The sequence below is a fragment of the Pseudorca crassidens genome, chromosome 7 (genome assembly GCF_039906515.1).
Source record: "Pseudorca crassidens isolate mPseCra1 chromosome 7, mPseCra1.hap1, whole genome shotgun sequence".
Lineage (NCBI taxonomy): Eukaryota > Metazoa > Chordata > Mammalia > Artiodactyla > Delphinidae > Pseudorca > Pseudorca crassidens.
In genome coordinates this window covers 71,808,283-71,820,233 of record NC_090302.1, presented here as the reverse complement: position 1 = coordinate 71,820,233, position 11,951 = coordinate 71,808,283, and positions in this window count along the sequence as shown.

The following is an 11,951-nucleotide window of genomic DNA, read 5'->3' as shown; positions in this document are numbered from 1 at the left end:
AGGAATTGCAACACTGGGTCTCACAGGACACCTTCTACACAAGGCCATTTCTTCATGAACAGGAGATGTAGCTGATATACCCAGTACATAGAAAAAAACCAGTTAGCCAAAATGAAGAGACAAAGGAATACCTTCCAAACGAAAGACAAGACACTACCTCAGATAAAGAGAGATACGGATGATTTACTGCATATCTAAAATGATAGTTAAGTGATACACAAAATTTGAAAATGTAAAATATGATGTCAGAAACATAAAATATGGAGTGGGTGATGTAAAAATGCAGTTGTTTTTAGAACTCATACATAAGTGACCATCCACTTAAAATAGACTGCTATATACATAGGTTTTTATATATGAACCTTTGGGTAACCACAAAACAAAAACCTATGACGGATACATAAAAAATGAAGAGAAAAGAATACAAATGTACCACTAAAGAAAGTTTTCAAATCACAAGAGAAGAGAACAAGAGAAGGAACAAGAAGAAATATAAGAAAAACCAGAAAACAATTCACAAAATGGCAATAAGTACACACCTAACAAAAATTACTTTAAATGTGAATGGACTAAATGTGCCAATCAAAAGACGTTGTGGCTGAATGGATAAAAAAGGCAAGATCCACATATATGCTACTTATGAGAGACCCACTTTAGTTTTAAAGACACACACAGACTGAAAATGAAGCAGTGAAAAGATATTCCATATTAATGGAAACAAAAAGAAAGCTGGGGTAGCAGTACTTCTATCAGACTAAATAGACTAAAACAAAGACTGTAACAAGAAACAAAGAAGGGCATTGCATAATGATAAAGGGGGATCAATGCAACAAGAGGATACAACACTTATAAATATCTATGCACCCAACAAAGGAATACCTAAATGCATAAAGTAAATACTAACAGGTATAAAAGGAGAAATTGACACTAACACAATAATAGTAGGGGACTTTAACACCCACCTGCACCAATGGATAGCTCATCTAGCAAAAATCAATAAGGAAACATTGGCCTTAAAAGACACATTACAATGTTGTGTTAGTTTCTGCTGTACAATGAAGTGAATCAGCTATATGTATACCTATATCCCCTCCCTCTTGGACCTCCCTCCCCCCCCACATCCCACCCATCTAGGTCATCACAGAGCACTGAGCTGAGCTCCCTGTGCTGTACCGCAGGTTCCCACTAGCTATCCATTTTACACATGGTAGTGTATATATGTCAAACCTAATCTCCCAATTCATCCCACCCTTCCCTTTCCCCCTGTGTCCACATGTCCATTCTCTATGTCTATGTCTCTATATCTGCCCTACAAATAGGTTCACCTGTACCATTTTTCTAGATTCCACATATATGCATTAATATACAATATTTGTTTTTCTCTTTTTGGCTTACTTCACTCTGTATGACAGACTCTAGATCCATCCCATCTTTACAAATGACCCAATTTCATTCCTTTTTATAGCTAAGTAATATTCCACAGTATATATGTACCACATCTTCTTTATCCATTCATCTATCATTCGACATTTAGGTTAATTCCATGTCCTGGCTATTGTAAATAATGTTGCAATGAACACTAGGGTACATGTGTCCTTCTGAATTATGGTTTTCTTAGGGTATATGCCTAGTAGTGGGATTGCTGGGTCATATGGTAGTTTTATTTTTAGTTTTTTAAAGAACAACCATACTGTTCTGCATAGTGGCTGTATCAGTTTACATTCCCACCAACAGTGCAAGAGGGTTCCCTTTTCTCCACACCCTCTCCAGCATTTGTTGTTTGTAGATTTTCTGATGATGCCCATTCTAACCGTTGTGAGGTGATACATCATTGTAGTTTTGATTTGCATTTTTCTAGTAATTAGTGATGCTGAGCATCTTTTCATGTGCCTCTTGGCCATCTGTATGGTTTTTTTTTGGTGAAATGTCTGTTTGGGTCTTCTGCCCATTTTTGGATTGGGTTGTTTGTTTTTTTAATATTGAGCTCCATGAGCTGTTTGTATATTTTGGAGATTAATGCTTGGTCCACTGCATCATTTGCAAATATTTTCTCCCATTCTGAGGGTTGTCTTTTGGTCTTGTTTATGGTTTCCTTTGCTGTGCAAAAGCTTTTAAGTTTAATTAGGTCACAGTTATTTATTTTCATTACTCTAGGAGGTGGGTCAAAAATGATCTTGCTGTGGTTTATGTCAAAGAGTGTTCCTATGTTTTCTTCTAAACGTTTTATAGTGTCAGGTCTTACATTTAGGTCTTTAATCCATGTGCACCTTATTTCTGTGTATGGTGTTAGGGAGTGTTCTAATTTCATTCTTTTACATGTAGCTGTCCAGTTTTCCCAGCACCACTTATTGAAGAGGCTGTCTTTTCTCCATTGTATGTTCTTGCCTCCTTTGTCATAAATTAGGTGACCGTATGTGCGTGGGTTTATCTCTGGGCTTTCTATCCTGTACCATTGATCTATATGCAAAAAACCTCAACAAAATACTAGCAAACAGAATCAACAACACATTAAAAGGATCATACACCATGATAAAGTGGGATTTATCCCAGGAATGCAAGGATTCTTCAATATATGCAAATCAATCAATGTGATATACCATATTAACAAATTAAGTAATAAAAACCGTACAGATGCAGAAAAAGCTTTTGACAAAATTCAACACTGATTTATGATAAAAACTCTCCAGAAAATGGGCACAGAGTGAACCTACCTCAATATAATAAAGGCCATATAAGACAAACCCACAGCAAACATCATACTCAATGGTGAAAAACTGAAAGCATTTCCACAAGATCAGGAACAAGACAAGGACGTCCACTCTCACCACTCTTATTCAACATAGTTTTGGAAGTCCTAGCTATGACAATCAGAGAAGAAGAAGGAATAAAAGGAATCCAAACTGGAAAAGAATTAAAACTGTCACTGTTTGTAGATGACATGATACTATACATAGAAAATCCTAAAGATGACACCAGAAAACTACTAGAACTAATCAATGAATTTGGTAAGGTTGCAGGATACAAAATTAATACACAGAAATCTCTGGCATTCCTATACACTAACAGTGAAAAATCAGAAAGAGAAATTAAGGAATAGAGCCCATTTACCTTTGCAACAAAAAGAATAAAATACCTAGGAATAAACCTACCTAAGGAGGCAAAAGACTTGTACTCAGAAAACTATAAAACACTGATGAAATAAATCAAAGATGACATAAACAGAAGGAGAGATATACCATGTTCTTGAATTGGAAGAATTAATATTGGGAAAATGGCTATACTACTCAAAGCAATCTACAGATTCAATGCAATCCCCATCAAACTACCAATGGCATTCTTCACAGAATTAGAACAAAAAATTTTACAATTTGTATGGAATCAGTAAAGACCCTGAATAGCCAAAGCAATCTTAAGAAAAATGGAGCTGGAGGAATCAGGCTACCCAACTTCAAACTATACTACAAAGCTACAGTAATCAAGACAGTATGGTATTGGTACACACTTTTTAATTGCACTTGGAATATTCTCCAGGACAGGTCACATGCTGGACCACAAATAAGTCTCAATAAATTTAAGAAGATTTAAATCATATCAAGTATCTTTTCTGAACTAAATGGAATAAAATGACAATATTCAACATTCACTTATGATAAAATTTCTCAGAATGGGTATGGAGGAAACGTACCTCAACATAATAAAGGCCATATATGACAAACCCAGTGAAAAGCTGAAAGCTTTTCCTCTAAGGTGAGGAACAAGACAAGGATGTCCACTCTCACCACTTTTATTCAACATAGTATTGTGAGTCCTAGCCACAGCAATCAGACAATAAAAAAATAAAAACAAAATAAAAGGCATCTAATTTGGAAAGAAGCTGTCACTGTTTTCAGATAACATGATACTATATATAGAAATTTCTAAACATGTCATCAAAAAACTACTAGAAGAAATGAATTCAGTAAAGTTGCAGAATACAAAATCAATACATAGAAATATGCTGCATCTCTATACACTAATAACAAATTGTCATAAAGGGAAATTAAGAAAATAATCCCATTCCCAATTGCATCAAAAAGAATAAAACACTTAGGAATAAATTTAACCAAGGCGGTGAATGACTTGTACTCTGAAAACTATAAGGCAGTGATGAAAGAAACTGAACATGATGCTGTTGGAGGATGGAGGAAATGAAAAGTGCCCACTGAACTTAGTCACCTTGACACTAGAAAACAGTTAACCTAGAGGATGGCGGTAGGTACTTTGAAATAGTATGTGCATTCCTAAGTCAATTATATGAACCATAATTCAAAAAGAGTCATGTACCAATATGTTCATTGCAGCTCTACTTACAATAGCCAGGACATGGAAGCAACCTAAGTGTCCATCAACAAATGAATGGATAAAGAAGATGTGGCACATATATACAATGGAATATTACTCAGCCATAAAAAGAAACGAAATTGAGTTATTTGAAGTGAGGTGGATGGACCTAGAGTCTGTCATACAGAGTGAAGTAAGTCAGAAAGAAAAAAACAAGTACCGTATGCTAACACATATATATGGAATCTAAGGAAAAAAAAAAGGTCATGAAGAACGTAGGGGTAAGATGGGAATAAAGACACAGACCTACTAGAGAATGGACTTGAGGATATGGGGAGGAGGATGGGTAAGCTGGGACAAAGTGAGAGAGTGGCATGGATATATATACACTACCAAACGTAAAACAGATAGCTAGTGGGAAGCAGCCACATAGCACAGGGAGATAAGCTCAGTGGTTTGTGACCACCTAGAGGGGTGGGATAGGGAGGGTGGGAGGGAGGGAGACGCAAGAGGGAAGAGATATGGGAACATATGTATATGGATAACTGATTCACTTTGTTATAAAGCAGAAACTAATACACCATTGTAAAGCAATTATATTCCAATAAAGATGTTAAAAAAAAGAAGATTTATGAACGGATAACTACTCTTGTGGGCACCAGGAACACATCAGTGAAGGATTTAATCATTGTATGGGGACTAGCAGAGCTTAGAGGCTGCCTGGTCCTAATGATTATTAAACAAAATCTATTAACTACAAAGCCCTTGATGACAGAGTGGTAATTTACTGCACAGTACAGCCCTGGGTAGGGTCAGCAGAAGGATAGGAGAAACTGGAAGGACCCAAGATGGTGTCCATTATGCTAACAGTCATACATAACACAAATAAATGCAAAGTTATATGGTGCTCATGGATTGGAAGAATTAATATTGTTACAGTTTCCATAAGCAATCTACATATTCCATGCAATCTGTATCAAAACACAAATGACATTTTTCACAAAACTGGGACAAAAAATCCTAAAATTTGTATGGAACCACTAAAGACCCCAAATAGCTAGAGCAATCTTGAGAAAGAACAAAGCTGGAGGTATCATATATCCTGATTTCAAACTATACTACAAAACTATACTATCAAAACTGTATGGTACTCGCACAAAAATAGACATATAGATCAGTGGAACAGAATAGAAAGCCCAGAAATAAACTCATGTTTACAGGATTAATTGCTTTACAACAAAGGAGCCAAGAATATACAGTGGGGAAAAGCTGGTCTCTTCAATAAATAGTGTTGAGAAAAGTGAACAGCTACATGCAAAATAATGAAACTGGACTACTTTCTTACTCCATACACAAAACAAAGCTCTAAGTGGATTGAAGACTGAAATGTAAGACCTGAAACCATAAAACTCCTAGAAGAAAACACAGGCAGTATGCTCTCTGCCATCAGTCTTAATAATATTTTTTTGGACATGTCTCCTCAGGCAAGGGCAACAAAAGCAAAAATAAACAAACGGGACTACATCAAACTAGAAATCTTTTTCACAGTGAAGGAAACCATCAACAAAATGAAAAGGTAACCTACTCAATGGGAGAAGATATTTGCAAAGAATATATATGATAAGGGGTTAATATCCAAAATATATAAAGAACTCACACAACTCAATATCCAAAACCAAATCAGATTAAAAAATGGGCAGAGGACCTGAATAGACACTTTTCCAAGGAAGACATACAGATGGGCAATAGACACATGAAAAGATGCTCAACATCACTAACCATGAGGGAAATGCAAACCAAAACCACATTGAGATATCACCTCATACCCATCAGAATGGGTATTATAAAAAAAGACAACAAATAACAAGTGTTGGCAAGGTGGTGGGGAAAAGGAAATCCTTGTGCACTGTGGGTGGGAATGTAAATTGGTGCTGCCACTATGGAAAGCTTCCTTAAGAAATTAAAAATAGAATTACTAAACAAATTAGCAATTCTAATTCTGGGTATTAAAAAAAATAAAATACTAATTTGAAAAGATATATGCACCCTTATGTTCATTGCAGCATTGTTCATGATAGCCAAGATATGGAAGCAACCTAAGTGTCCATCTACGAATAAATGGATAAAGAAAGTGTGATACGCACACACACAACCATACATACACACACAATGGAATATTACCAGCCATAAAAAGAATGAAATCTTGCCATTTGCAACAACATGGATGGACCTAGAGGGTATTATGCTAAGAGAAATAAGATAGAGAAAGACAAATACCATACAATTTTATTCATATGTGGAATCTAAAAAACAAAAAACCAAAACAAAACAAAGAGACTCAGTTACAGAAAACAAAGTGGTGGTTTACCTGGGGGAATAGGGGTGGGGAGTTGGGCATAATAGGTGTAGGGAACTAAGAAGCACAAACTTCCAGTTATAAAATAAATAAGTCATGGGGATATAATGTACAGCATGGGGAATAGAGCCAATACTATTTTAATAACTTTTTATGGTGACAGATGGTTACTAGACTTACCATGATGATCAATTCATAATGTATATAAACGTCAGATCAGTATGTTGTACAGGTAAAACTAATATAATGTTGTATATAAACTATACCTCAATTTTAAAAATGTTTTTAGTTAAAAAGAATAAAAGTGGAAGGAAATCCATCAGCAGTAGAGAAAGAAAAGATAAAATTTCCAGATAATTTTTGGTGGTAGAAATAATAGGACATTCAGATCGAGTAGCTATGTGAGTTAAGGAAAGGATAACTCGAGAACGACTCCTAATTTTCTCATCTGAGTTATTGTGTGGGAGGTGGTCTCATTTACAAAGCCAGGACAGGGAAAGGAGGGTTTTGTTTGATTACTGTTTTGTTTGCTCATTTTTTCATTCACTGGTTGGTTAGTGAGGGTGGCTACATGACAGTTTAAGCATTTTATTTAAAAATTAATTTTAAGAAAGCTGTGAGACGTTCAAATGCAGATCAAGCAGAAAGTTGCATATTCAAGTCTGGAGTCCAAGGGAGACATCCTGGCTGGTTGTATATATTTGAGAGTTGTCAGCATCTATGGGGTAATTAAGGCCAAGGAAACAGATATCTCACAAAGAGAGTGAATTTAAGAAAGAGAGAGGGCTCAGAGCAGAGTCCATGAGGTGTGTTGGCTTCACAAATATAGTAGATTTTCTCAAGTTCCTGAAAACCAAATTGGTCTTTTTCTTTATTAAGTTACCCCAGAAATTCAAAGGAATGTGAACAATGAATTGAAATCCTAAGTACTAGACACCAAATTTTTTCCATTTCACCTAAGCCCACATCTGCCTGTCCCTGTGGGGGAAATATGATAGGAGTGAAGTCTGCCATCACGCTTCCTTTTCTCCTCTGGCTTTCAACCAGTTCCTTTGAATATATGCTGTCATCCTATCACAGCTGTGAGAAAACCATAGCCTAGAATTATTTTATATCTCATTCCTGTAAAATCTAAGTCACCAAGTGGTGAATGCCATCAATTCACCACATACCAGGAGAAGAGGGAGAGAAAACCACTATTAAAAGTTAGAGCTTATTTCTATTTGTTTTATAACCCACTAGTGACCTATAGTGTGAACTTCAAGCAGGGTGAGAAGGGTACCATACCAAGCAAGGCAGAACACTTAGAAGTACCTTAGAATCTAAACAAGTCATCTACGTTGCCGCGTGCATGACTGTCTCTGAGACGGGAACCAGACCAACAAGCTAAATGCTTCTTATTAAATCTTCATCTATGTCATCTCAAAATTATCTATTTGTATTGATCAATATTCTACAGGGCAGTAATGATGAAATTATAAACAATTTGATCAATATTTGCAGTTATCTAACCTCATGTATAAGTACATATGATAAACAAGGAGTGAGAGGACCCACTGCCCTAAAATCTCTTCTCCGCACTGCCTAACTATGTCTCATTCCCGCTTCTCAGGCATGAAATTCTACCAAATCAAGATTCATTTTGGTTAACAAGCCCATTTTGAAAGGTAAATAACTCTAACAGAATTAGTTTAACAATTAAGTCCTTTATGGAGAGTGCACTTGCTGCCTTAAATTACTTCCCTCCTAAACTCCAGTTGAGATATCCCCAGAGTAATGAGTGCTTTAATAGCAAGAGGCTTAGAAAACAGAAGAGCAGTTTTGGAATATGAGGAGAAAGGCTTTAGGTAAAGATATGCTTAGGTCGAACTTAAAAATCAAGGGTTAGAGCAGCCAGAGGTGTGAGGAAGTAAGGACAGGAGTAAAGAAAAAGAAGTAGGAAGGCCCTAAAAACAAAGGATAAATACTTCAAAAATGTGTCCTGGACTCGACATATTCCCAGTTTTCAGTGTAATATTGCCTCTTGACTATTCAGATATGAGACGATAACAGTATAACGGTCTATACCAAATGGTAAAAGTTAAAATCAGCCTTCATCTCCTCACATGCCATAGAAGCAGATAGATCGTCTCAAAATTCATCAATTATGTGATTTAGAAAATTGCCATATAACTTTATATTCTAAATTTTGGTAACAGCTAAGAGGAATAAAAACTTCGATATTTTCCAATAGCCTTACTGATTTAAAAGAAAAAGAAAACCAAAAGGCCTATCAGTTTATGCAGTTGGGTTGTCAGATGTGAGAGTCATATATGGGGCATTGCCTTAATTCACTGTCTCATGATTACATTTCTCAGACGATTATGCTAGTAAGCCAAGGCCAGAAATGAACATATTTTCACTCAAACACAAACCATCTTTCCTTGAATATTCTAGAGGCCAACAGGCCTCCAGAGAAGCTGTACACCGAGTACAGGGGAGGCTTAAGAAAACTGGTTTTTACCAGACTCAAGAGTCAAATGAAGGCATTTTATCTCTATTACTTACTCTGTAGCTCAAACACATTTTGCCAAGAGATTATTTATAGTTGTGGACATGAAATAGATGATCTGTGAACTGCCTGCGGCGAGAGTCACTTTAAGAATCACAGACCTCGCTGGAGGGAGCAGCGAGGGACTCTGTGGGCTGAGAGAGGCCTCCAGGGATTTCCGTTATTCATACCAGCTCTGCCCTCACAGCCACAGTGGCCCTGGGCAGTCTGTTACCCCCTGTTGCAAGCTGTACTTTCCTCCGTAGTTTGCCAGTTAATCAGCAGCCCTTGGGAGGAAAAACTAATTTAAATGATTTGAAAACAAAAGGTCTTCCCGAGTATGTTGATACTAAATACCCAGGCTTTAAGCCCTTGATCGCACAAGTAAATCAGTTCCCAACCCCTTCTCTTACTCTATCAGCAGCCATCATCTGGCAGATTTTACAAAATGCTCACATCTGCCGTCAGACCAAGTTTTCCCAGCCCTATACAGCTGTAAAATCTGAGGATTTAAAAATTACCACCTGAGTCCATATCACAAGCCCATCAAAGAGGTAAAGTCTAGAATTAACAGCTTTTTTAGGGCCTACTGACAGTGGCCACTTTGTAGCTTCCTTGAACAATAGACCCAGAGCCAACAAGAGCCAGACCCAGTGGTTGACTGGGAATCCCTACTCACACCAAGTGAGATCCGAAAATAGTTGTAAAGCTGACGTTTCAAGGCTGAGGCATGAATATACCTGTTCATGTCCTAGGAGAGCCCTGGAAACATCTTTGAAAGCCGATATATCCTTTATCATATCTGCCCAATATAGCCGACTCAACCTTCAACCCACTACCTTGACCTACATTCTTAACTATGCCAGTCATTCTATCTACCTTCACAAGGTCCTCAACTTTGGTGCTGGGACAAGTGCTATTTCTGCTTTCTCTCTGTTTTCAAAGTGTATCACTGAGAAAGGAGCACGCTGAGTAAAAACCACGTTAGCTATTAGCGCCCCCCTAGTTTATCCCACTGAGATCTAGATCCTTGATTCCAGTCATCAGTCAAGTTTGCTCAATTCATATACCCACCTATATCAATACCAGAGGTGACTGTTGTTTTTTTGTGTGTGCTGTTATTGTCTGTAACTAAGACTTCATGAAAATGATGAAGGAATTTGTTAAAAATATTACTTACATGGGATGAACACTATATGCAATTTATTGCCTAGCTAACTTGAGCATGCTCATACAATTATTACGGTGGGAGGTCTGGAATATACATTCAGCTCCTGTCTAATAAAGGTTCATGAAAACCCTTTGACAGAGTGTTAAAAAGTAATCTTAGTTCTAATCCAGCATGGTTTCCTCTCCTTGCAACATTCAGGCTCTGCTAAACCTCTTTTGTGGGCCCCATGCTGTGTTTATTCATACTGGTTTGGGCTGAAAAAAACATTTTATCACGATACTTATTCATAGTCTCTTTATGATGCCTGCTTAGAGTTAAATTTAAGTACTAGCTTTAGTAATTATATCTCTAGGAAGCCCTTACTTCCCACAACATTCTCTGAAGAATTATCTGCCACTAATTTGTCCTCATATTCTTTCCTTGATGCTGTAGTTCATCTCCTGCATCTGAGTGCCCCATGTGGTCGGTGTTTGGCATGAGTTCTGCATGTTGCTGGAGGGGAACCATGACCATTTCTGATCCCTTTCATGGACAAGATAGATCCTGGAAAGGGGTTACAAACAAAAGATATACTCACCCACTTTGTGTAAATAAGGGCATGATGATTTCATCGCTATACCACCATTAATATCCATTCTGATTCTTCTGGCTCGCTCCAACAATAAAAACAATTCTCCAGCTTCTCTCTGGAAGGAGCTTGGCCACCCATCTAGCACCCCAGCTTTTGTGGCTTACATCCAAAGGATAGGCCCTCGAGTCACCTAGTTGTTATAGCCAACAGGGCTCAGCATTCTCAAGTCCCATAGGACCATATTAAACAAAAATGTAGTTTTCAAATGGGGGCACACAGCACCTCATGCAGCTATCTCCCCTTGGCTCAGTACAGAGGGATATCCACACTAGGTAACATCACTTGTAAATTTTCTGTGAACTTCAGACTTGGGTTTATTAGACTATTGGTCTAGGATGTATTAGACTGTTGAACTAGGATGTTTAGCCTTCGACTTTCCAGTTCCTGCCCAAGTTTGTTTTTTCCTTGAGGTAGTTAATGCATAAGCTATTAGAAATTAAGGACTTTTAGAAAGAGTCTAGATTGTTCACAATTTAAAGCAGCTTTCACCAAATCTTCACAGATGCTATCCTATTTAAGGTTTCTGTAAGTATGTCTTTCTTTCTGACTCATGCTCTTATACCATCTCCTCCTCTTCCTTTAACCCCTGAGTTTCCCGTTTGCTCTCCCGCAAAAAAAGACTTTTCCCCTACATCTATCTCTTTGGCTTCAGGTCAAAATCACTGACATCACAGCTGCCTACCAACATAAGCCCGTGTTACCCTCAACTCTAAGCAATTCTAGCATCCCTGATGCTTGCCCCTAGAGACTTGATTCATTATTCTTGCTTCAGGTAAAAAATCTCTCCAGTTATAACTTCCTTATATTCCTCAAGCTTAACTTAGCTCCAGCCTTAGGAATCTCCTACCTCTTCCCTCTCTCTAGTTTGTACTAAACTCATTAAAAATATCTTAGATTTCCTATCTTTCCTTCTAACATTTGCCTGAACTAGAAAGGAAAATAG